The sequence below is a fragment of the Hippopotamus amphibius genome, chromosome 2 (genome assembly GCF_030028045.1).
Source record: "Hippopotamus amphibius kiboko isolate mHipAmp2 chromosome 2, mHipAmp2.hap2, whole genome shotgun sequence".
NCBI classification, from domain to species: Eukaryota; Metazoa; Chordata; class Mammalia; order Artiodactyla; family Hippopotamidae; genus Hippopotamus; species Hippopotamus amphibius.
In genome coordinates, this window is record NC_080187.1 from 203,893,164 (window position 1) to 203,920,244 (window position 27,081).

The 27,081-nt window shown below is 47.0% G+C and overlaps 1 protein-coding gene and 1 pseudogene across 2 annotated transcripts in view; one reads left to right on the forward strand and one right to left on the reverse strand.

The window, feature by feature from the left end:
• Window positions 1–209: 209 nt before the first annotated feature.
• The window catches only part of TLN2 (talin 2), a 452,015-nt gene continuing 425,143 nt past the window's right edge, over window positions 210–27,081 (forward strand). For both annotated transcript variants that reach the window (XM_057722678.1, XM_057722677.1), the window contains exon 1: window positions 210–344. The gene's annotated coding sequence lies outside the window, so the exon portion shown is untranslated. The remainder of the gene's footprint in view (window positions 345–27,081) is intronic.
• The window catches only part of LOC130844700 (tigger transposable element-derived protein 1-like), a 53,181-nt pseudogene continuing 36,331 nt past the window's right edge, over window positions 10,232–27,081 (reverse strand).

The window sequence follows — 27,081 nt, forward strand, 5'->3', positions numbered from 1 at the left end:
CTAGCCTTGCGGGCCCTCCCACCACCGGACGGCGGGCTAGAGACCCAGGAGGGGCCGACGGGCGCCCGTGCCGGCCCAGCCCCGCTGCCTCGCTGCGCGGCGGCCGGACCGGAGCCGCGCGGGGCCGCGCCGTCCCCGAGTGATGACGCGCTTCCTGCCCTCCCGGCGCGCCCGGGCCGTGCGCTCGCGCTCGCCCTCGGCTCTTGTTCCGCGCCTGGAGCCAGCGGCGGCGGCGGCAGCGGCTGAAGCGGCTGTGCGAGCGGGGCGGTCGCCGGGCGCGCGGGGGGAAGCCGGCTGCACTCCGGGGCGGGCGCTCTGCCGTGAGACAGTAAATGCATCCCCCGGTAAGGCGCACGACTCACTCGGGTTTTCCTCTTCTTCCAGCTGCATGCACGTTGCATGAATTTCTCGTGCCTTTTCCCTCCCCTCTACAGAAGGAAAATGTGGGTGGTTTTTCCCTTCCTTTTGCATCTCGTGAGTGATGCCAATGCAGGAAAAAACCCCGCAAAGCTCCCAGGTTGGATGTTCTAGGAGGGCTTTTTGCAGGAAAATAAAAATAAAATGAAATTAGTGCACCTGTCTATCGCACATGTATGTTTCACTGCGCTGGACCCAGGCGCCGCGGTTTGCACACAGCCTCGCAGCCGGCGCCCCAGAGCGGATTCCTAGCCGTGGGCAGCCGGTTCCCTCCGGGGCTCCCTCTGGGTTTCCGGTAACTGGGCTTTGAAAAGCGGCCCCGCCTGCACGGAGTGTCCCCTCGGCCCCAGCCGGGTCCCTGCGCCAGGAGAGTTGGCGCGGGCGGAGCGGCTTCATTCCAGCACTGGTCGCCCCGACTCCAACGCCACTTTGCAAACAAGTCTCCGGCCGGGCTCCGGGCAAAGACAGCCGGCCGGCGCGGAGCTCCTTTCCCAGTCCCGGACTCTCAGACCTGCCGATTCCACGATTCCCCTTCACTTGGCCATCTCGCCACTAGCAAACTGCTGGCCGCGGAGGGACCGAGAGCTAGGGGGGAGGACTGGGATTCGGTGCCGCTGGCCTCGCGCTGGACCAGGGGCGCCCTCTCCTTGCTCGGCCCCAGGAGCTGAAATTTCGCGCCCACCGGGAGCCGGGGGTCCTGGAGACGGGCATTTCGGGGTTCCCTGAGGGGAGCGAGAAGCGACGTTCGAGGGCGCCATATTTTCAGTGGGTCTTGGCTGCAGAGGAGAGGGGGCGGACAGTTGGTGGGCCCGGGGCAGAGCGCGGCGCCCCCGCAGGAGAAGCTGGAGCTGTTTTCGCCTGGAAAGTTTGCGCGCCCAGGCCGGCACCGAGGCGGGCCCCACAGGGCGCGCGCCGCGCCTGTCCCCGCAAGGGCGCGCGGGCTGCAGCGCGTCTCCAGGCCGGCCCGCCGGCGTGGAGGGCCGAGAGCCGCCGTCAGGGACCGCGCGCTCGGCTCGCCTTCCTCCCGAGTCCCGCCGAGACGCGGCGGTCCGGCGCCGAGGCGCAAGGAACACGCCCCTCTCCCGCCGCCGCGGGTGCCCGGGCGCTCCGTGGGAGCCGTGCGCTTGGCCGCGTCCGCCGCCCGGGCGCCGGGGCCGCGCGTTTTGCCGGCGCCGTGACCCGCCTGGGCGCCCCGCGGAGCGCGGGCGCTCACTCCCGGCGGAGAGGAGGCGCCCCGGTGATCGCATCGGGGGGCCAACCGCCTGGCTTGCGGTGGCCCCGGCGCGGTCGACCAGCCCGAACCTGCTCTCGCCTCCCTGGCCGCGGCCGCGACAGCAGCAGCGCCCGCGGCTGCGTGCTCGGCTCTCGCCGCGGTGCCCGCTCGTGGAGGCGAGGCTGAGGGGGGCGTTTCCAGAAGTTGGGGCTTCAGGTGACGCGTGGGGAAACTTGGATTTTTGCTGCCCGCGGAGAGCCCAGGTGACCGGGAAAGGAGGTTGATTCAGAATCCCTGTCTCGCGGTGAAAAGTAACCTCTGGCTATTTCCAGAAGGTGAGAGAGGAATGAGCTGAAGCGTTGGCTGCGTTGTCCAAGACACAGTTGAAGACGGGAGCGTAGGAATGATGTTCTGGAGAATTAGACCCCCAAATATAATAAATTACAAGCAGCCTGGCGCTCTTAGTACCACTTACTTTGGCTTCTGAGAGCCCCCGGGCTGATGAGTTGTGGCATTCGTCGGGTTGCTCGCTACCTTCCCTTCTCCAGAGCTTGGAGTTGGCGATTTCTCAGGAGTAGGGTGGTGGGGAGTCTTTACTTTTGAAATAGATTGTGATCTCTGCTTTGTTAAGGGACAGGGGAAGGGCGTGTTTGCTGACCTACAGTTCGCTGGCAGGAACGTGCCAGCCTTTCTCCTTGGCGAGAGAAATGATGCCATAGTATTGAGGTCATGTCAGCACTTTGGGGCTTTATCATTGGAGAGGCTTCAAGGGATCACAGAGGGGATGTGGGGGATGGGGGAGGCATTCATCTCGGAGATGTGCCCTGTGATGTCAGGGATTAGGCTGCTCTTGCGTCTGTCCACTTCAATAAATGCCTCCAGTGAGAATGTCAGCCATTGAGTTTCCAAGATTTTATCTTCCTTGTTGGTTGATTTGGGATATCTATGCAAAAACCCAGGAGGGGTGGTGGATGTGACAATGCAAATGGCCTGGAGAGAGGAGGGATACCTGCAGGAATGCTAATTTTGTTTTCACTGAGCCCTAGAATTGTGGCAGACAGCCTGAGCCTAAGATACATTTATCTAGAATTAGCATAATTAATTTAGGAGAGAATCAAATCAGTTGCTGAAAGCCTCCATCCCTTTTGTAAAGTTCCCAGTCTTAGAAGTGGTACCTTGAATCACAGAAACACTGGGCTCCTCAGTTTGGGGAAGTCACTGGTTTCTCTCAGCCTTTGTGCCCACTCAGGTCATCAAGGAGATACTAAAGAGTTATTAGAGTTTCTGTTTTTGGCATTGATGTTGTGCTTCTACCTCCAAAGGGAAAGTGCACTTTTAAAGCTTGACCATGTTCAGTGAGTTATTGGGGATATTCTTCATAGGCATAGGCTTATTTATATGGGTCTTGAATTCACCTACTGTTAAATCTACTTGTTCAGGGTTTTTCAAACACTGTTCACTAGAGTATTTTTAAGCAAAGTCAAGTTTTAGAAAGAGGGGTGTGTGTGTGTATTTGCTCTAGTCCAGTTTCTTTTATAGCTCAAAATTATACTGATTTCCCCCATTCCTCCACCCATGGCTCCTAGCAGGTCATTTGTTCCCAAGAACAGTTAAGGATGGTTACAGGTGGTGAACAATTTAAATTTTTACCAACTATGCTCAGAAAAAAAAAAATCTAAAGATGATCTTTGGATTGTGCTTTATAACTATATATATGTGTCATATTTTTGTGCATGTGCTAAACATTACATAATAAAAATCTAAACGAAGTTTTTCTCAATAAAGCTAAAATAAAAAATTTTAAAGAGAGAAGTTTTATTACAAACTCTTCAGTCTTCATTCCCAAGTTTACTACCTCAATATTTATTCTTTTTATGCCTCTCTTTTTAAAAATTTATTTTTGGCTGCATTGGGCCTTTGTTGCTGCATGGGCTCTCTCTAGTTGCAGTGCGTGGGGGCTACTCTTCGTTGCAGTGCTCGGGCTTATCAGTGTAGTGGCTTCTCTTGTTCAGAGCACAGGCTCTAGGTGCCCGGGCTTCAGCAGTTGTAGCACATGGGCTTCAGCAGTTGTAGCACGCAGGCTCAGTAGTTGTGGCACATGGGCTTAGTTGTCCCGAGGCATGTGGGATCTTCCACACCAGGGATTGAACCCGTGTGCCCTGCATTGGCAGGCAAATTCTTAACCACTGTGCCACCAGGGAAGTCCCTGTGCCTCTCTTAAGAAACTATATAAATTGTGTTTCTTTGCCTCTTGCCTGATTCTTATTATAACATCATGGCTTGGTCAAAGTTCCTGCAATTTTTCCCTATTAAGAAGATTTTGTAACTTCAAGAGGTTAGAAAATGCTTATTCATCTTGGAGAGTGGCCTGTCAAGTTATCAGGCTGTGTGGTGTGTGTGTTGTGTGTGTGTGTGTGGCATGCCCAGACTCTTGAGACAGTTCTAAAACCTGTGTTCTGTGACATTACTACTCCAGAACTTTTGAGTCATAATGTTTTCTTGAAGATTTGGGGTGGTGTTTAGCCATTACAGGAAGTACTAAAAAAGAATTAAATAATTCAAAGTTATTTTTATGGGTACAGAAAAAAATTAAAGACGAGGGAAAACTTAATAAGCAGGACCAGAATTACAGCTTTACATACCCAGCTGGTGCCTTTTTAATTACAATGCTTTCCCCTAGAACTTTTTAATCCTATTACTTTTATATTTAATAAGGAGACTAGTTAAAATATAAGACAAACAGAACTATTACAAATAATGGGGATAAATGCTGCATATAACCAGATGTTTTGCCTAAAGTTAAAAGAGTTAAGGAATCTGAACTCTGTCAACACCCCCCTGAAGGCCCTCCTCACTCCCCTTACCCAATAAGCAGGAGATTTTGAAAGGCACAAAAATCTTGGATGGTGGTGGAGACAAAAAACAAAAAAAGAACAAAATGTTTAAGGTAGGCTTCTCCTGTCCATTGACCAAACTAACAGCCTGTGGCTTAGTGGCAGGTGTCACTTGGTTTTTTTGGTTTTTTTTTTTTTAATAAATTTGTTTGTCTATTTATTTATTTTATTGGCTGTGTTGGGTCTTTTTTGCTGTGCTCAGGCTTTCTTTTTAGTTGCGGTGAGTGGGGGCTACTCTTCGTTGTGGTGCGCAGGCTTCTCATTGCGTTGGCTTCTGTTGTTGTGGAGCACGGGCTCTAGGCGCATGGGCTTCAGTAGTTGCAGCATGTGGGCTCAACAGGTGTGGCTCATGGGCTCTAAAGCGCAGGCTCAGTAGTTCTGGCGCACGGGCTTAGCTGCTCCGCGGCATGTGGGATCTTCCTGGAGCAGAGATCGAACCCGTGTCCCCTGCATTGGCAGGCAGATTCTTAACCACTGCGCTACCTAGGATGCCCCAGGTGTCACTTGGTTTTGAGAGCCTTTGTGTACCACCCAGGGCTATGACTTAAGACTGGGCTGTTTTGCCACCCGTCTCACAGTGTGTTGTCAGAATCAGTGCCAAGACCGTGGTTTTGTTTCTCCCTTAACCAACAATTTAATTTCAGCCAAAGTGACGCTGTTCTGAATATGTAGAACAAGTAGTGAATATTTGTATTTCCTTTTTACTCTTTTAGCTGCACTCTAAACAAACAGAATTCTCTAAGCCTGCTGTTCAGTTATTCAGAAATTGTTTCTGAGGGCTTACTGTGTACTTCAAGCTAAGAAGACATCCCCTGGCCTCACCCCGTACACTGAGTTCCTAGAGGGTGATATTCTTTTATACTTTACGTATCTTGTAGATTGCAGGGGCTGGAGGGGATTAGTGTGAGATTGAACAGTACTTGAAGGACAACATGATCAAAGATATGCAAAGGACATGAACAGGCAATTCCCAAGAGAGGAGGTACAAATGGTCATAAATGTGTGAAAAGATTCGCAACACAAATGGTCATAAATGTGTGAAAAGATTCGCAACGTACATAATGGTCAGGGAAATGCAAATTAACAAACAAAAAGATATTTTTCTGTTCATGCAATTAATTCATGTTTTAAAGATTGGTAACATCCTCTGTTAGATGGGTTGGGAGCAACCCTCAGACTTTTGGTGGGAGTGTGAATTGGTGCAACCTTTAGGGAAAGCAGACAGTTTGGGTGAAAATTTGGAACGTGTATGCCATGTGAACCAGCAGTCACATATTTGAAATCCTTTCTTACAGAAGTAAAAACATCAGCATGTAGGGATCTATGTGTGAGGATGTTTATTGCAGGATTACTACAGTAAATAAAGTAGAAGCAACATGAATGTCCATTAGGATGAATAAAAGGGCACAGCTACTACGGATTGTTTTGGTAAGGATGTCTATGATACATTACATGTAAATAAAATTGAGTTTCTGAGTATCATATGTACAATAGTATGATTCTTTCTCTGATTAAAAAAGAAGCCCTATGTGTATGACCTTGGAGAAAGATATGGAAGGACACCCAAAACTTAATATTGTTTAAAATCAGCAGTGGAGCGGAGGGGTGATTAACTTGCTCCCTATACACTTTGAATGATTTACTTGCTCAAACATGCAGGCTTTTCTGTATGAAAACACTTTAAAGTATTATTTGGTTAATGAGTAGAAAATTTGTCTGGAACCATTTTAGAAACAAAAGCTGGGCAATATCATGTTTTTTTATTTTATTTTTTATTGAGGTTTAGTTGCTTTACAAAGTTGTGTTAGCTTCTACTGTATGGGCAATATCAATGTTTTCTCTGATGCCTTCTGCAGCAACCTCTTGTCTCTTTGGAGACTTTCAGTTAATTATCTTCTAAAATTCTGAGAATTCCCCAACTTGAAGTAAATTCCTTCAGCGTGAGCCACAGCTTCCGGAAGAGCTGTTTACCTTTATCTGTCAGGAGAGTGACAATAAGAGGTCATGAAGAGTCTCAGCGAGCAGTCTCCTTTTCCTTGACTTTCTCTGATCCCGTTCCGAAGGTGGTGGGGAGGTCTTCTGGCCAACTGCGGAGTCTTCCTAGAGAGGAGCAGCATCTCCTCAAACCTGGCTTCCTCGAGCCTCAGAGAGATGCTGTTCAATGACTCTGCTGGCCTTTGAACCCAGCTCTCCTTCCATACTATCTTTAGCTTAGCCGATTGCTCTACCTGTCTGCCATTTTCAATCCTGCCTCTTGATGTGATTTTTGAAACTTGATAGCATTTGAGTTCTTGGCAGTTACTAAAAAAATGAACCTTTCAAAAGCAGTGGGACCTCTCCCCTTCACATTTTGAAAAGTACATACCATGTGACTCTGTGACTGCTGATGGGGGGCTCAGAATCTCCATCCCTTGGAAGCCAGGGCTGTGCTGCAAATTTGAAAACCGTGGTTTAAGAGTCAGTGGTTTCCAGGTGAGAATGCCTGACAATCACCTGGAGGACTTGTTAAAACCCACTTTGTTGGGCCACAGTTTCAGATGCTGTTCAGTCTTGGGTGGAGTCTGAAAATTTGCATTTTTAACAAGTTCCCAGGTGATGCTGGTCCTGGACCACACTTCACAAACCACCAGTGCAGAGGAACGGCTTCCTCTGTTTTGCAGCCCTTGTGTTCTTGTCTAGCCAGTGCTCTGCCCTTTCACGGATGAAAGTTAGGATGCCAAGCAAGGCAAGTTTACTCAATTTTATCCGTTTCACCAAGCTGAGAAAAAGAAATATTTGAGTTATTTTACTTAACTAACTCGTCTGCATCTTTTGTAGGTGTTTGGCGATGTAGTGATATTTCATACATGGATGTATGTGGTTAATCAACAGTGAAAGGGTTCAGGGATATTTTAAATATTCTGTAATGGATTCTCATGGGAAAGCAGAGAAGGCTTTTGGTCTCTGGTTCCTGTCTTTTTGTTTTTTATCATACATATATACATAGTCAAGATTTGATGTCACTGATTGCTTTTAATAAGAAGTTGGCTACATGTGAAGGGTATTGTGAAGAAAATGGTGACCAGATGATAAATGGTGCTTAAATTGTTGTAGTCTAGTCATTGGTGCATTTGGGGGTGGGGGTGGGGATGAAGTTAGGTACAATAGTCATTAATTTCAACAACAAGTGTTTATTACAGTGTCTCCAGAGGGGACATATTTCTAACAGCGCTTATCAGTGACACCTAAGTGCTTGGCTGTGCTCGGGGACCCTCACTTGTCTGGATGTCCTCAAAAGGCGTGGCTGACCTGAAGCTCAAGGAGAAATTTCCCTGAAAGACTCTCCCCAGCAGGTCCCCTAATTCTAAAATTCTGCAGCAGGTAAACACTTGTTCTGTTTTTAGTCACTTAATTGAGTGCCTTTGTTCTTTTCTAATGATTTCACAGGTAAGTTATAAGCAAGGCAAGATTGGTTGTGCTGAGTGGGGTCTATGAAAAAAAGTGAAATGGGAGGGAAATTTTCAGGAAGGAAGTCATACTTCAGCTGGACCTTGGACAGTGGCCCTCTTCTGTAAGGGTCTCCACCCTGGCTGCACGTTGGGGTCGCCTGGGGATTCTGATTGCGTTGGTCTGGGTGGGGCCTGGGCATTGGTGGGTGAGTAATTCTAATGCAGGGTAATTGTAATGCATAGCCAGGGTAGAGAACCCGCAGCTACAGCCCTCTGGGTCACTTTGCCTCATTCTTTGAAGATCTTATTCACCTGACCCACAGTCCCTCCCTCCCATCAACATTTTTGGTAACTTGGACATCTGTATAGATTATCCCAATTCAGTCCTTTGACCAACTCTCTTTCAGTTATCCTTTCTTCTCTCTACTTCAGCCCTCCCTCCCATGGTTATTTCTAGGCTGCTGGTTCTCAGCAGTTTTGCCACCCAGAGGCTATTTGGCAGTGTCTAGAGACATTTTTGTCTGTCACAACTTGAGGGGAGGCAGGGTGCCACTGGCGTCCAGTGAGTGGAGCCTGGGATGCTGTCGAACCCTCTGCAATGCACCAGAGAGCCCCCGCCACAGAGAGTTACGTGGTCTAAAATGTAAGCAGTGCCATGGTGGAGAAACCTTGACCTGGTGTCCTGGGAGTTTTTTTTTAACCCCAATCTACGGGAGAAGCACATCTTATGTGAGACCCAATGCAAATACACATACAGCTGAAACAAGTTTCACAAAACTGTGTTTACCCTTACCGGGTATAATGTCGCATACTTTTTATTCTGTTTCATTGAAAAAAATTGCTGGTCATGACCCTCTAAATTGATTTTATCCCCACTAAACTTGCAAGCACAGTTGTAGACCTTGTCATTACCAATAACTGTACCTCCACCAAAATCTTGGCAAGCATTCCCGTCTGACCCTCACCTTTTGTCTTTCATCTTAGTCCTGTTACTACCCAGTTCCACCTAGCCTGCACCCTCCAAGGGGCTCAGGCCCGGTGACCCTTCCACTTCTTCACTGCACATCATGCTTATTAATTCCTGACACTCTCACGCCCCACCCCCCACCCCCAGTGTTTCCGTACACCCTCCGCTTCTTTGACCATTTCTCCCTTCATCTTACTTTCCTGGGAAAACGCCATCCCCTGCCCACCGCGCTCCTGCCTCAGGCTGATGAACCCGGCTGGAGAAAGCCAGCCATCAGCATCGTCTCAGTTTTGATTTATGACCATAAACCTCAAGGCGGACTCTTCACAGTGCGGAGCCCCCTGTGTTTCTGTGCCCACCCCCTCTCAGCTGATGACTTGGCTTATTGCACAGAGAAAAAGGAAGCAATTCGGACCTGGTTTCATCATCGCCGCGTGCTAAATCTGCTAGCCTACCTGCACTGTAACCGCATAGCACTGGAATCACACGTGAACGCGAGCCCGTTCCCTGTTGGCACGCACGGCTCTCACTCCTGCACGCATCTCCTTTCCCTTCTGCGTCATCTGTTGTCTCCCTCTGACGGGTCATCTCCATGAGAAACAGGCTGTAGTAGTTCTCATCTTAAGGGAGAAAGCAGCAGCAACAGCAAAACACTCTCAACCCTATATCCCAGTCGGCTGTTCTCCCAATTCCTCCATTCTCCCCTGGAGCCAAGTATTTTCCAAAAGAATTGTCATACATTCTGCTGCATCTCCCGATCATTCTGTCTGGAACCCACCCCAGTTTGGCTCCTGCCCCACGCCTTCACTGCAACCACGGTCCTTCAGATTCCAGTCATAATCTAGTGGCTCACTCTTAGCTGTCATTGTCTACAGCCTCTCGGCAGCAGTCAGCCAGCTCTGTGCTCACTTGCCTTCTTCACCGCAACCCTCCCCTGGTTCTCCTCCTGCATCCTGGCCGCTCTCACTCCTGCTCCGATGCTGGATTTCCTTCTCCTGGCTTTGGAAGGTGGGGGCTGTTCTCTCCCTCTTCACTTGGCTTAGGGGGCTGCTCCATTATCACCTTTTTTAGAGGTCTCCTGGGCATCCCCTAGCACCTACTCTCAGCCTCTCCTTTGTTTTTATATCATTTATCATTCCCTGATAGAGGCATACCTCAGATATATTGTGGATTCCGTTCTAGATCACTGCAATAAAGTGAATATCGAAATAAAGTTAGTCATATGAATTTTCTGGTTTCCCAGCGTATATTTACACTGTAATAGCATCACATCTAAAAAAACCCAGTGTACATACCTTTATTAAAAAATACTTTATTCAAAAAAGTGCTGAGCATCCTCTGAGCCTTCAGAGAGTCATAATCTTTTTGCTGGTGGTGGGTCACCTCTGGTTGATGGCTGCTAACTGATCAGGGTTGATGGTTGGTGAAGATTGGGGTGGTTGCGGCCCCATCTTAAAATAAGACAACAGGGACTTCCCTGGTGGCGCAGTGGTTAAGAATCCGCCTGCCAATGCAGGGAATGCAGGTTTGATCCCTGGTTTGGGAAGATCCCGCATGCCGTGGAGCAACTAAGCCTGTGCACCGCAACTACTGAAACCTGCTCGCCTAGAGCCCATGCTCCACAATAAGAGAAGCCACCTCAATGAGAAGCCCTTGCACCACAACGAAGAGAAGCCTCCACTCGCCACAGCTAGAGAAAGCCTGCATGCAGCAACAGACCCAGCACAGCCTAAAAATAAATAAATAAATTAAAAGACAGTGAAATTTGCCAAAATGATTGACTCTTCCTTTCTTGAACAATTTCTCTGTCACATGCAGTGCTGTTTGATAGCATTTTACCCACAGTAGAACTTCCTTTAAAATGGAGTCAGTACTCTCAAACCCTGCCACTGCCCTATCAACCAAGTTTATGTAACATTCCAAATCCTTTGTTGTCATTTCAACAATCTTCACAGCATCTTCACCAGGAGTACATTCCCTCTCAAGAAACCACTTTCTTCGTTCATGCATAAGAAGCAATTCCTTGCTCATTCAAGTTTGTCATGAGATTGTAGCAATTCAGTCACATCTTCAGGCTCTACTTCTAGTTCTAGTTCTCTTGCTGTTGCCACCATATCTGCAGTTATTTCCTCCCCTGAAATCTTGAACCGCTCAAAGTCATCCATGAGGGTTGGAATCAGCTTCTTCCAAATTCCTGTTAATGTTATTTTGAACTTTTACCATGAATCATGAATGTTCTTAATGGTATCTAGACTGGTGAGTCCTTCCCAGAAGGTTTTCAGTTTGCGTTGCCCAGGTCTATCAGAGGAATCACTGCTTATGGCCGCTGCAGCCATACAAAATGTACGTCTTAAAGAATAAGACTTGAAAGCTGAAATGACTCCCGGATCCATGGGCTGCAGAATGGATGTTGTGTTAGCAGGCATGAAAACATCCATCTCATTGTACATCTCCATCAGAGCTCTTGGGTGGCCAGGCACATTGTCAGTGAGCAGTAATGTTTGGAAAGAAATCTTTTTTTCTTAGCATAGGTCTGAACAGTGGGCTTAAAATATTCAGTAAACTGTATTGTAAACTGCATGTGCTGCTGTCCAGGCTTTGTTGTTCCATTTATAGAGCACAGACAAAGTAGATTTAGAATAATTCTGAAGGGCCCTAGGATTTTCAGAATGGTAAGTGAGCACTGGCTTCAGTTTAAAGTCACCAACTGCATTAGCCCCTAACAAGAGAGTCAGCCTGTTCTTGGAGAAGCCAGGCATTGACTTCTCCTCTCTAACTATGAAAGTTCTAGATGGTATCTTCTCCCAGTAGAAGGTTGTTTCATCTACACTGAAAACCTGTTTAGTGCAGCCGCCTTCATTAACGAGCTAAGCTAGGTCTTCCGGATGACTTGCTGCAGCTTCTACATTAGCACTTGCTGCTTCGCCTTGCACTTCTGTGTTATGGAGGTGGCTTCTTTCCTTAAAACCTCACTAACCAACCTCTGCTAGCTTCAGACTTTGCTTCTGCAGCTTCCTCACCTCTTTCAGCCTTCCTAGAATTGAGGAGAGTTACTGCCTTGCTTTGGGTTAGGCTTTGGCTGAAGAGAATGTTGTGGCTGGTTTGCTCTTCTATCCAGACGGATAAAACTTTCTCCATATCAGCAGTAGAGCTGTTTCCCTTTTGTATCATTTGTGTATTCACTGAAGCAGTACTTTCAATTTCCTTTAAGAACTTTTCCTTTGCATTCATTCACAGCTTGGCTGTTTGGCATAAGAGACCTAGTTTTTGGCCTGCCTGGGCTTTGACATTCCTTCCTCACTAAGCTTAATCATTTCTGGCTTCTGATTTAAAGTGAGAGATGTGTGCCTCTTCCTTTCACTTGAACCCTTAGAGACCTTGGTAGGGTTATTAGTTGGCCTAATTTCAGTATTGTGGCTCAGGGAATAGGGAAGCTGGAGGAGAGGGAGGGAGACAGTTGGTGTAGCAGTCAGAACACAAACATTTATTGATTGTATGTCATCTTCTGTAGGTGCAGTTCGTGGTGCCCCCAAACAATTACAGTTGTTATATCAAAGATCACCGACTGATCAAAAAAAAAAAATCACTAATCACACATCACCATAACAAATACAATAATATTGAAAAAGTTTGAAATATTGTGAGAATTACCAAAATGTGACACATAGACAGCAAATGTGCAAATGCTGTTGGGAAAGTGGTCCTGGTAGTCTTGCTAGACTCAGGGTTGCTGCAAACCTTCATTTTCTAAAAAACGGCAGTATTTGCAAAATGCAGTAGAGTGAAGTGCAGTAACACGAGGTTTGCCTGTATTACATGTTATTGATTTAGTGCCTGTCTCATGGCACTAGAAGGTAAGCCCATGAGAGAAACCTTCCCTGGCATTTGTGTCCACAAGTGTCTAAAACAACATCTGGCACATGGTAGATAATCAACAACAACAATAATTTTTTTAGTTGAAGTATAGTTGATTTACAATGTGTTAATTTCTGCTATACAGCAAAGTGATTCAGTTATATATATATATACACACATACATTCTTCTTCGTATTCTTTTCCAATATGGTTTATCATAGGATATTGGATACAGTTCCCTGTGCTATTACAGTAGGACCTTTTTGTTTATCCATTCTATCTATACTAGTTTGCACCTGCTGATCCGAAACTCCCAATCCATCCCTCCCCTACTGGTTTCCCACTTGGCAACCACAAGTTGGTTCTCTGTCTGTGACTCTGTTTCTATTTCATAGATAGGTTCGTTCAGCAAAAAATTTTTAATGGGAGTCCTTGATGAAGAAAACTTTCTGGGTATAGAGTTAGCCTTGCACGAGGAAAAGTCATTGTTCTCCAGATTGGAGCTAAGAAAGAGAGTCATGTTGAGGTGGAAAAGCAGTGTCTCCTGGAGGCAGTATTTCTTAGGTCACGCGCTGAGCGTTAGGGGTTCAAGCACTGAATGAACGAAGCCCGTCTGTCCTTGTCAAATACTTGTCGAGTGGTGGAAGGCACCTGCTGAGGACAGCTAGACGGAGACAAATGGCTGCCTCTCGCTTTTATCTCTGAAGAGGGGCTCTTAAACAGTCTGCTTGCCAACTCGCCACTGGCTTGAAGATGGTAAGTTCACTTGTCTTAAGTGTTTATCATTGACCTCAGTGTTCCGGTGAATGGTTTCGGTGCATCGCTCGTCCCCCAGAGTCCACTTGACCACACGGAGAGATGTCTCTTTTGCCTCATACGATCTTTGAGGCCTCGGCTGCGTGCATTCCTGCAGATGGGTGACGTGTTCCGTGCTGCCCTCTGCACTACTCTGTCAAGCACCCAGGCTCCAAACTTTGTTAACATCAAGGCCCCTCTCTTCTCTTTCTGTTTGCATGCTTCACGGCTGCCTATTTAATTACTTGGCATCCGTGTCTGGGACCTAGTTTGATGTAAGTGAAGATATGGCCTGAGGTCATGCATGGCAAACCTTCCAAGGGGAGTGTAGATTATTCCTGGGTTTGAGAGATTACATCAAGGGCACTTTAAGAGGCTTAATTTTCTCCTTGATGGGCTCTCCTTTGGGCTCAGCATCTGTCACTCCTGGACCCTCCCCATGGGGTTAAAGGAGTGCGTCTTCTGGGTAAGATGTCAGCCACAGGCAGCCTGCCGTGCAGCCACAAAGCAGTCAGGTCTAGTCCATCCAGGAAGAAAGAGTAGATGTCTTTGTAGGACATCTTTATTTTTATTATCAGTGTTTTATTTTTTTTTAAAAAGGGAGCCTGAATGGTTCTAGGTCAGCCTCTCCCTTTGCCAGGGAAAGAACTGAGTCCCAGAAGGCTGAGACTGACTGGGGCCCCTTGGCAGAGCTGGCGCTGGAGTCCCATTCTCCTGGCCACCACTGGGCCCTCGCTCCTTTGCCTGGGATGTCTGGGTGGACCTTGACTTTCATCATGACGATGATTCTAGGCTCTGGGTACACATCACAATCATCTGGGAAGCTCCTTAAACGTTTTGATTCTGCTAGTTCCCAAAGCACCCCCCGATTTGGAATCTCTGAGAGTGGGACCTGGACACTGTTTTTTAAAGCTTCCTAAGGAGGCTCCTAGAAGAAGTTGCCCAGGAGGGGTGTGTAGGGGGTACAAGCCGCCAGGGCACTGGGGACAGTTGCCCAGCAGGGGAGATCCTTGCCGGCCTTGCGCTCTGGACAGTCATTTCAACCAGTCCAGGCTGCTCCTCTCTCTCCCACATTCTCTCTGCTTACTGAGTAAGGCCCTGCGGGGTTCCAGTTTTCATGCATATTGGAAGGGCTCTATGTTTTCTTTGGGGGCATTTCCCAATGTGTTTTGAACTACTTAGGCAAGGATAAACACCGTGTACAGTTTGAGAGAATTAACTCCTTAGGGCTTTTACGGATCCTCTTGACCCGGGTCTCTGGGTGCCTGCATATTGAGGGTGACTTACCAGCTCTCAGACCAGCTGGACGTGAGAAGCTGGCCATGGTTGCTCCTCTGATAGAGGAAAAGGGAGTGTGATTGTCTGTTTGCACAATTTTATGAGAATGGAAAATCACTTGCGGGCTTTTGCTGGTGAACTTGCATATATGCTGGAGCTCTGAGTTTGTAACAGTTGCTACGGGCTCCAGACTGCACGGCAGAACCAGTAGTGATGCCCTGTCCCCCCAGAGCTGGCTGTCTGGTGGACCTGACAAGTAGGGTATATGCAGTTTTAAGAACATACCTGATGAAAATATGAGAACAAGCCCTGTGGAATCTGAGAAGCATCAGGTGGCCAAATGTCCTTTACAAAAGGAGCTGGAGAAGGGCACTTTGCTCCTGAATTGGAACCTGACAGATTGAGTTTGTTAGGGCTGCCACTTCACTGTCCCGCAGGCTGGTGGCTTAAACAGCAGAAATGTACTGTCTCGGTTTCGGAAGCTAGAAGTTTGAGATCAAGGTGTTGGCAAGAGTTGGTTCCTACTGAGAGCTGTGAGGAAGCTTCTGTTCAGGCCTCTCTCCTTGGCTTGTCGATGGCCGTCTTCTCCCTATGCAGGTCTGTTTCTGTATCTAAATTTCCCCTTTTTATAAGGACACTAGTCACAATAGATAAGTGAGAGTCCATTGTAATGTCTTCATTTTGACTTGATCACCTCTCTAAAAACCCTATTTCCAAATAAGGTCACATTCTGAGGGACTGGGAGGTTAGAACTCCAACTTTTTTTTTGGGGGGGTCATGCCATGTGGCGTGCTGGATCTTTGTTCCCCAACCAGGGATTGAACCCGTGCCCCCTGCAGTGGAAGCGTGGAGTCTTAACCAGTGGACCGCCAGGGAAGCCCCCAACATTTCTTTTTTGAGGGGACACAATTCAAGGCATAACACGGTCAAACTGACTTGTTTCTCAGAATCTGCGTCTGACATGGAAGGCTTGTTACAGAAGTTACCTCTTTAGGCTAAGGGACCCTTGTCCGTCACAGCTGCAGAATTCTGCACCTGCCAGTGTCACAACCTACACCTGGGACTTTACATTTTCCTAAAGTCTTGTCTATATTTTTTGCCATCATAACAACCATGGCGGGCAGGTATTATTTCTACTTTGAGGAAATTGATGTGTACCAAGGTTTACACACTAAATACTGGGTAAGTTTGATTCAAGCTCAGATTTTCTCCTCCATATTTTACATTTCTCCCATAACACTGGTAATTTCTCAAGTCTCAATATGCATAAGAATCTCCTGGGAGACTCGTTAAAAATACAGACTTAGGAGACCTCCTGGAATGCTACTGAACCAGAAGTTGAGGTTACACCCAAGGAATCTGTGTTTTTATTGTTTCTGGAGATTGTGATGCATTCTAACATGTGAGAGTGAATGCAGTCTATCATGGACATAATATCTTTTTGGGGGGAACCCACAAATACTGGCAAGTTCCCATTTGATTTTCTGTTGGTGGCTTGCATGGGAGGCCCTAGGAGGCATCCTGGGAAGGTGCTCACTGGAATTATGGTGCTTTGAGCCTGAGGGGACTGCCTTCTTAGACAGTACCCCTGCCACCAAACTGATGGGTCAGCTGCCAGGCTGTGCTCAGTGTCCCTCAGCTAAAGAAAAACAAATCTGTTTTAGGACTTCCTAGGTGGTGCAGGGGTTAAGAATCTGTCTGCCAATGCAGGGGACATGGTTTCGATCCCTGGTCCGGAAAGATCCCACATGCCGTGTGTGGAGAAACTAAGCCCGTGTGCCACGACTACTGAGCCTGCACTCTAGAGCCCACAAGCTACAACTGTTGAGCCCATGTGCCACAACTACTGAAGCCTGAGCCTGGAGCCCGTGTGCCGCAACAAGAGAAGCCACTGCAAGGAGAAGCCCGCACACCATGATGAAGAGTAGCGCCTGCTCGCTGCAACCAGAGAAAGCAAGCACGCAGCAACAAAGACCCAATGCAGCCAATAAATTAATAAATAAAAATAAATAAATAAACCAATGGGGGATAAAATTTGCTATCCAACTTACTGACACGGACCCCAAAAAAGTAAAAATTAAAAAAAAAATCTGTCTTGAACTTTCTGTGCTGTACAGATGCACTTTGCACCACAGTGGGGAGCGGGCGGGAGATAAGTTGAGACAGTGTGATAACAAACACTGCGTGCTTTTTCAAAGCAGAAATAGAATTGGCAAGAGGACAAGACAAGAAAAAATTTGTGACTATTAAGTATTGTTACAAAATGTACTCGCGAGGACTAAAATGTGACGGCATGTGCCCAGTGCAGAAGAGTCACCTAGAGGAGCTTTTGAAACCTGGATTCCTAGGCTCCACCCCCAGAGATTTTCTTTCTAAGGTGGGACTCAAAAATTCTGAGCTGCTGGTCTGGGGACCACACTTAGCACTGGCAAGAGAATGTTAATAAAAGATTGTCACTGTGGGACTGCCTAGGTGGCGCAGTGGTAAAGAATCCGCCTGCCAATGCAGGGGACACGGGTTTGAGCTCTGCCCTGGGAAGATTCCACATGCCATGGAGCAACTAAGCCCGTGTGCCACAACTATAAAAAAAAAAAAAATTGTCACTGTGTAGTTCAAGTGTTGGTAGTACAAAGACAATCTCTCTGAATAATGAGAACATTTCTAAGCTTTGGTCATTAGCCTATAGATTATAACCCATACTCAGGATTGGTGTCCAAGTTGTTTCACCAACTTGACTTTATTTTTATTTTTTAAAAAATTTGTTTACTTATTTAATTTATTTATTTGGCTGTGCCGGGTCTTTGTTGCGGTACTCTTTTTAGTTGCGGTATGTGGGCTCTTAGTTGCTGCATGTGGGATCTAGTTCCCTGACCAGGGATTGAACCTGGGCCTCACTACATTGGGAGCACGGAGTCTTAACCACTGGACCACCAGGGAAGTCCCAAATTGACTTTATTTTAGTGACTGTGTAACAAAACATGGGCTCTCTTAGTGCAGGTAGCATTTCCTAGAGTGTGGTTCTTAGGTCAGTAGTATCAGAATTACCCAGGAATAAGGTTAAAAACTGTAGCTACCCAGTCCCCAGATATTCTAATTTGGTATGTCTGTGTGGGGTCCAAGAATAGGGAAGTTTCCATAATCAGAAGGTTAGGTATACGGAGGTTTGAGTGCCACTGAGCTAGGGCTTGGAAAACAGTTGTGCTTTTTACCAGAAGCCAGCCACATAGTAAGGTTAGAAACACTGTTAGATTGATTGTTTACAGGGGCATTTGTTGCTGTTTTCCAGCTTGTGGACCTTGTTCTGCAGCGGGGATGTAATTTTAACAGATTGTTAAGAGTTCTCTCTGAACACTCATTCCCCCCCTTCCTTTGCCTTTTGTACATAAGCTCATGCAATTCATCTTAAGATACGTCTTAAAACAAAAGTTATGTTCCTTGTCCAGGTAAATTCCTTTGGAGCATTGACAGTAATGTGAAATTTATTAGAGATTTTTGGAATTAATTCAAGGAGGCTTTGTGGTTTTAAACTGTGCAAGTGGTTAAGGCTGACTTTTGATAGAAACAGATTTGTGTTCTTGGGCTCTGTTTGTATATTAAAAAAAATTGGTAAATGCTTTTGTATGAGAGGGGGCGGGGTCAAGAGGAGGGACTCTCCCATTAGTAAAGGAAATTCAACTCCATAACTGCATAACATTGACCAATAGATCTTGGTACTCTCTGCTCCTTGCCTTGTAGATGTATTGGCAAATTGATCCCCCAACCCCCCAAGATTTTCACTTTAGTTTCTTCCTTCTGGCAATGGGGACCTTCACTTTTAGAAAGAGGAGCTAAAATTAATTTTGTGTCATGGGATCATACGTGCCCTCGTCACTTTATATAACATTCTTGAAAAGTTAGCGGTAAATAATCTATTTTTAACACTGCAGCAGGAACTGCGTGTTTGTCAAAATCGATAGAACTATACACTTAAGAAGGGTGAAATTTACTGTGTATGATAATACTTAAATGAACCTGACTCAAAAAATGTGTCAGGGGAACTTGTCACCTTGGCCATTCTTTTTGTGAATCAGTTTTCAAATTAAAGATTTCGTTTGTGATGCACATGACTGCCCTAGGTCTGTCTTTGTTCCAGACATGTTTGAAAAGTGTTCTGTGTGCTTTGTGTAGCTTGGTGCTTAGTGGGGGTGGGGGGAGTGGAGTTGGCACAGGCCTGTGAGGGATGGGATTGACCTCCCACTCATTCTTCTTGATCATTTTCATCTTAGTGCCACATCTAGTACATGGTGGGAGTTCACAAAGGTTTGGGGGATGAATTAAACCATCATGTTGATGGAGAAACCGAGGTACTGAGAAGCCAAGTGGCCTGTCCAGATGTGAGGGCAGCATGGCCAAAGTGGGAGGAGAATCCTTCAGGCCTCTGGCTCCCGGGCCACTGCCCTTTCACTGTCCTTTCTCCAACTTGGGTCTTGTAAATTCATATTTTATCAGTTGGGAGTCTTTTAAACCTAGGTGCACCCGTAGCCTTGTAGGGTGGAGGCATCCTGTTAACCTGGAGGAGCCCTGGCTTTGAAGTCATTCATCAGTTTGGCAAATCTTTTTCTGAGTGTCTATGAGGTGCAATGGTGGATATGGCCCAGACCTGAGCCCTGATCTCATGGAAAGCACCGTTTGGGAGGGTACGTGTGACTTAAAACAAGTCAGAAGAGGGTTGAGTGTCACAAACAGTTACACGTAGGAACCTATAATACGGTGACCACCGTTTATAGTGTGACCTTGGGGGGAGTCGTTTAACCTCTGTAATAAGCTTCAGTGTCCTAAATTAAACAGACAAATCAAGGATGTGTTGCAAGGATTCAATGAGATAATAAATGTAAAGCAGACTGCATGCTTCTGGGCACATGGTAATTAGCTGTAATTTGTTAGGGAGTAAATGGAGATATGTGTGTATTTCTCACCTCTGCTGCACTGGCTCATACAAACAACCTCAGCATGGGAGTTTGGTATGTTTTTTTTTCTGCTCTGTTTTGGATCATCTGAAGAACAATGGGGGGAGGAATCAGAGGGCTGCGCTGGCTGGTTTTGCTTGTGGACGCATGGGGGTGAGGTGGGAGCAGCACTTTCTAGCCAGGGAGCAGGGTTATGATGATAAGTATGCAGAGATAGTGATATCTCCTGTCCTTCCCCGGTCCCTCGGGGCTGCAGAGCTCAGGCTGGACAAAGGTGATCCTTTTCCAAGTGTGCTAAGAGTTGGAAAATTTGGGAGGGGCTTCAGCCCTCTAAACGTGCTCTTTGGGGTCCCCTGGGAGCGGGAGCCAGGTTACTAGATTTCAAGCTAGCTGAAGAGAACAATATAAAGGAAGCAAGGGCTGCCACAGTCTGTGTGGGAGCTTTTTTTTCTTAAATATGTGTATTTATTTATTTATTGGCTGCATTGGGTCTTCGTTGCTGCACTTGGCGAGCGGGGCTACTCTTCATTGTGGTGTGTGGGCTTCTCATTGCAGTGGCTTCTCTTGCAGAGCATGGGCTCGAGGTGCTTGGGCTTCAGTAGTTGTGGCACATGGGCTCAACAGTTGTGGCTCACGGGCTCTAGAGCACAGGCTCAATGGTTGTGGCACATGGGCTTAGTTGCTCTGTGGCATGTGGGATCTTCCTGGAGCAGGAATCGAACCTATGTCCCCTGCATTGGCAGGCGGATTCTTAACCACTGCACCACCTAGGAATCCCCCTGTGTGGGAGCTTTAAGTGAGAGATGCGGATGCTTTAGACTAGGGTTCCCAATAATCTTCTCTGATAAGACTCACCTGAGTACTTGCTAAATTGACAGCTCACCAGGGCTGCCCTTGTCTGGGTTGGGGCCCTGTGTGATTCTTACTGGGGATATTTGAGAAACCCTGGATGAGGTCATAAATCTCTTCGTCCTTGTATCTAAAGCTGGTCCACGGATCAGCAACATCAGCATCGCCAGGGAACTCTCTGGAACTCTTGGGCTCTGTCCAGACCTTCTGACTCAGAATCAGCATTTTAATAAGATCGTAAGGTGAATGTATATGCACAGTAAACTTAGGGCAGGGTTTGCCTAGAGGGCAGGGACACCTGTCAAGATTTTACACCAAGGAGGTGGTGGTAACAAGGTCTGATCATCTCTTCTGAGGAACCGGAAGATTTGAACTCAGGTTTTTGATTCCAAATTAAGTTCTCCTCACACATCCTCTGGACTGTGGTTCTTACTGACTCTTAGGGTCTGTCTCTAACCTGATGTCAGAGTCCTCACCAGCCTGTTAGTGTTGCACCTGGGAAGAATGACACCTGGGGACAGGAGAGCCCTGCTGGGACCACTCACGTGTGCCATAGTCCTTGGTGTCCATGAACCCTGTCAGGACCCTTTCTCACTGTTCTTGGGAGGAGACTTAGGTCCGAGTATCAAAGTCAGCACCTTTGAATTCTTGGAGACCTGCAGAAGTTTGCATCATACCAGTGGCGGGTCTCTGAAAAAGTTGTTTTATCTCTATTCAAGCACAGGATCAGATGGAGTGCAATTTTTCTAATGCTCCTTCAGACTCTGTAATCCTCCTTCTCCAAGCACGATGTCAGAGAAAATACCCTGCGAGGCACTTGCCAAATGGCTTGAAATAAGTGTCCACACACATTTCCAAAAAAGACAATTAGAAGCTTATTTGATGAACTAAAGGCCTGCTGTGCTAGACATTAGTCGGAGAGAGCTCAGTGCCAATTTGGGAAGCTCTCCTGGGGGCTCTTTCTCATCACAGTCCCGTCCGTCTTGGAGAAGCTGAACTGGAAGTGCAGAGACCACCAGGGAGAGGGGAAGACGGGGAGGAGGGGCAAAAGGAGTGCCTGCCCCAGAGAGAAAGGAACAATGGCTCTCTCTCCTCCCAGGAGAATTGGAATCTTTGCAGATAAAATCAAGCGGAAAAGTGAAGGTCATTACAAATTCATCAACATTTGAAACCTATTACCAGTTACCACTGGTGTTGTGGCCGGGAAGATTCTTTAGGAAAATGAGCCCTAGGGAGGGCATGGACTCTGTCCAAGGTCACGCATTGGGTTAGTGGCAAAGCCTGGGTCAGGATCCAGGGATTCCATCTGTGCTCTGTCCCTGCGCTCTGCTGCCTTCCCTATGGGATGGAAGATGCTAAGAATGTGAAATTTTATAGTGATTGGATCCAGATGTGCTGGCCCAACTCCCCTTTAAAGCTAACATAGTGGGTTTTTCTGTTCTTTTTTTTAATGAAATAGAATATTTTAATCTGCTGGTTTCATTTGCTCGTCCACTTTATGCATTCAAGGGATAAAGGTCAGGAAAGAAAAATCACAAGCTGGTAAATATCGCTGTTGTTGGGGATGTGACACCAGGCTGTTTCTCTTGGCTTGAGGCACCAGATTGAGTGACCTATGGCACACAGGACAGGGACGAGCTCTGCTCTGGACATGGGCAGAATGTTTGTGTTCATACTTGGAGCATGGATTTATATGCTCTTGCCAAGGACACATGCATGTTATATTTTTAAAATTAAATTGTGGAAAGACTGAAACTTTATGGTGGTTCTTTTAGCTTGAGTAGGGGCTCCCGTGCAGAGGCATGGGGAGGATGTTGCCATTTCTGTGACGCCTAATTGCACGTGTGGAAAATCTGAAGCCTGTAATGTTTATGGCACACAGCTTAGCAATAGACTACACATTACCTAGGTTGAAAATAGTGTAATGTGTGCGCCCATTTTATTTTGTCCACTAGATTGAGTTTTGAGGGCAACCAAACCCTTCTTTTGTTCGGCGGTCTCAGGCGTGTTAAGTGATTAGAACTCCCCGCTGCTGTGGTCAAAGTAGATAGATGCCTTGGTGGAGTTGGACTTGAGCTGGAGGCCAAGTGCACTGAATTTTGGTGTCCTTCCATGTGGTGTTGGCTGCGTCAGCCAGGCCATTACAACTTCTTATCAATCATATGTCGTATTGGTTGAACTCAATGAAGTATTTTTTCTTATTGAAGTATAGTTGATTCACCATGTTGTGTTAGTTTCAGGTGTACAGCAAAGTGATTCAGATATACACACACACACACACACACACACACACGCACGCATATATACATACACACACACACACATATATTCTTTTCCAGATTCTTTTTCCGTATAGGTCATTATATAATATTGAGTATAGTTCCCTGTGCTATACAGTAAGTCCTTGTTGGTTATCTATTTTATGTATATCAATGAAATATTAACAAAAAATATATACTTTGTTGAGAAATTAAGTCCTTTTGGATTATAACAGAAGCGAGTAGTCATTAGTGCCAGAGATTTAATTTGCTTTGAAAACTGAGGGGAAATCCCATTCTTCGATTTCAGTGGTAGAATACGAGTGTTCCAGGGAGACTGTGTGGGAGAACTGCTGGGCTTGGCTGTGCTGCTAGTACAGTCCGGTAAGAAGCCAGGTCCTAGCTCTGTCTGTCATTCAGCTGAGGTGCTGTGTTCAGTTGCTTCAGGTGGACTCCTAGGGCCAGTAGCCTCAGTTATATCACTTGAGGACTGATTAGAGAGACAGAGTCCCCAGGCCCTTCCCCCACCTACTGATTCATATCTCTAGGCCAGGTGCCCAGGAACCAATGTTGGAACAAGTTCTGCAGGGTATTCTTCTTTTTTTTTTGGCTGTGTTGTGTGTTTGTCGCTGCGTGTGGGCTTTCTCTAGTTGCAGCGAGTGGGGGCTACTCTTCCTTGTGGTGCTCTGGCTTCTCATGTTGCAGAGCATGGGCTCTGGGTGCAAGGGCTTCAGTAGTTGCAGCATGTGGGCTCAGTAGTTGCAGTATGTGGGCTTAGTAGTTGTGGCTCACGGGCTCTAGAGCACAGGCTCTAGAGCACAGGCTCAGTAGTTGTGGCACACAGGCTTAGTTGCTCTGGGGCATGTGGGATCTTCCCGGACCAGGGCTCGAACCCATGTCCCCTGGGCAGATTCTTAACCACTGGGCAGGCAGGTTCTTAACCACTGTGCCACCAGGGACGTCCTGCAGGTTATTCTGATGCACACCAGGGTTTGAGAACCACTGCTGGGTAAGAACTGTTGCCGTATGGTTCTTAAGCAGCAAAAACTGTTTGGATGTGCAGTCTGGTGGGTCATTTCCCAGAGCCTTCACTTTGGGTTGGGTTCTTGTTCTGGTAACCCAGGCCAAGTTGATGGGGTAGTAGAGATAGATTTCCATTAATGCTCAGTAATATTTAACGATGGACCTATCCATCCAGACGGACTCTGCAAAAAGCACACTCTGGTGGTGACTGGATGAATCAATTTCAGAACATTTCCTCTCAGGGATGCCTTTGACAATGCTCTTGTCAGGGGTAGACAGAGATGGACAGGTCTCAGGGAGGAAAGGACGGGAGAGGTGCCAAAACTGGCTGAGGGCCTTGCGGAGACACAGGTTTGCACTGAGGAAACATCACAGCAAGCGGCAGAGTTAAGGCGCAGATGTTTTTCACCCGTGTTTCTGCTGGCTGTGTGTTAGCAGAAATGTCTGAGGAGCATTCTGCTCTTGAAAGGACATTTTCATTGCAGCAGTTGAAACAGAGCTCTCTGTTTGAGAAACATTTCCTGGTGGAACAAATGTTTCCAACTGAAACAAACTGAGTATGGAGACAGTATTGACTTGAGGGAAAAGAGGAGAGTTAAAGGTTTCCATTCATTCATACCTTCCCTGTGCTGGGGAACAACGTGAGCAGAGTAAGATAGGATTCCTGCTCAGATAGGGGTTACCTAGAGGCAGGGGAAGCTGCCGGAGTGTTCCCTGGCAGAGGGCACAGTCTGCGCTGAGGGCCGGAGTTAGCTAGCTCAGGGGCTCTGGCACCTGCTGGGACTGTTTCTCTGGCTGGAATTTGTGTCCTTGGGGTGTGTGGGGGCTGATCGAAGAGATTGTCCCCAATCTATGTTCAGAGGACCAAGTTCCATCTTTTCTTTTAGGATCTCTGAGCAGGTTGTGGGGGTGCCCCTCCCTGTCCATATGGCCAATCACATCATAAAGCCATAATTGTACCCCATTTTAGTTTAAGATAACTAAAATTAAAAATAACTTAAAAATAGGTACTCCCCTGGTGGTCCATGGGTAAAGAATCCGTCTTCCAATTCAGGGACGCGGGTTTGGTCCCTGGTGGGGGATCTAAGATCCCACGTGCCGTGGAGCAGCTAAGCCTGTGCACCACAACTACTGAGCCTGTGTGCTCTAGAGCCTGCATGCCGTAAACTACAGAGCCCATGCGCCCTGGAGCCTGTGCACCACAACTACTGAGCCTGTGCGCTCTAGAGCCTGCATGCCGTAAACTACAGAGCCCATGCGCCCTGGAGCCTGTGCACCACAACTACTGAGCCTGTGTGCTCTAGCGCCTGCATGCCGTAAACTACAGAGCCCATGCGCCCTGGAGCCTGTGCACCACAACTACTGAGCCTGTGTGCTCTAGCGCCTGCATGCCGTAAACTACAGAGCCCATGCGCCCTGGAGCCTGTGCACCACAGCTGGAGAGAGAAAACTCACACACCACAACTACCAGGAGCCTGCGTGCCATGATGAAGAGCTGGCGTGCTGCAACAAAAGATCCCTCATGCCTCAAAGACGATCCTGTGTGCCACAACTAAGACCCCAGACAGCCAAACAAACAAACAAACAAACAAACAAAAAACCCAAGAAAGAAAACCAGAAAAAACCCCTAAAAAACAAAAAGCACAAAACTTAAAAATAACTTGTAGGAGAAGGTCTGTGAGGAGTGTTAGGAAAGTATAATTCAAAACAAAATCCCCTTCCAACCCAGAATACCTCCCCACAAAGATAGAAGAGAAAGAAAACAATTTTGTTATTGAATAAGCATTAAACCAGAACATGGTGCACACCACAGGCATCCTGCTGCAAGGACTGCAAAACTAGAGATTGCAAAGGTGGAAAGAATTCTTAGTCTTTTATGTAGCTAGTTGGATACGCTGCATTGTATTCATGTCTTCAAGATAGAATTGCTACATTTGTCATGTCATTACCACTGGAGATAGGGCTTGCAATTTGAAGTCTGGTGACAACTAAAGTTAGGCCCACTTTCCTCCCAGGAGATACAGCTTTATCTTCCTTGATGATTACATTTCAAAGAAGTGGCTTTGTGAGAGAGGCTTATTTAGCATTTGACCTTATGGGAGCCGCCCTGCCCCTTTTCCCTGGTGAGGGCTCTCTCTTAGTTCATAGGGGTTCCTAGCTTCTGATGTAGACATTGACCTTCAATTCTCTTTCCTCTCTGGCCTTAGGATCCTCATCTGAAAAAAGAGGTTGGATTAAAGCTCCGTGATCCCATGGCTTGGAGATTCTGTTCCCATTCCATTTCCCCAAGCTGCCATTTTTTCTCTCCCCAAGCCCAGAACACCCAGGTCAGACAGCAGTTGCAGCCTGGCTCGGAAATCTTACCAGTTTATATATATGTGCAGATCGAGTTGCAAACCAGCTTTCTGAGCTCAAGTTGGGAGTGCCTCGGAGATGGCATCGGGTCTAGGGGCACCCCTTGGCAAAGCCACCTCCTTTTCCCCCAAGGCAGGAAAGTCTTGGGGGATAATTCTGTATCTGACTCAATTTGCCTGGCACCGCAGCAAAGACAATCTGCTGATACTGGGTTGTGGTAAAGGAAAGTACAGTATTTATTGTGGGGTACCAAGCAAGGAGAATGGGTAGTTTGTGCCCAGAAGACCTGAACTCCCTGATGGCTTTCAGGTAAGGGTTGTTAAGGGCAACATTAGGGGTGAGGGTTGCATGGTGTGTGGTCAGCTCTGGACCTACTTCTGATTGGCTGGTGGTGAGGTAACAGGGTGATGTTTCAGGAATCTCAGTCATCAACCTTCTGGTTCCAACTGGTTTGGGATTTCCATGCTAGTGGTCAGCATGTAGTCACCATCCTCCCCCGGTTGGGGGTCTTAGTTTCTGCAGAACAACTCAAAGATATGCATCAGAGTATTATCTCCATCCCTTTGGAAGGAACTAGGAGTCCTGTGACTCTATTGTTCTAATCATTAACTGCTTGAGTCTTCTCTTTGGAACTCAGGGAAGCTTAGGAGACTAACGCTTTTTTTTTTATTCTACAAACACGTATTGGGGACTTTTGTACTTGGGAAGGCCCCACAGGGTCCTGCTCGGTTTCAATCTTTGCTCTTTGTATTTGCCTTACCCTGCCTTTATAAATTAATTAAAATCACTTAATTTGTCTCCCT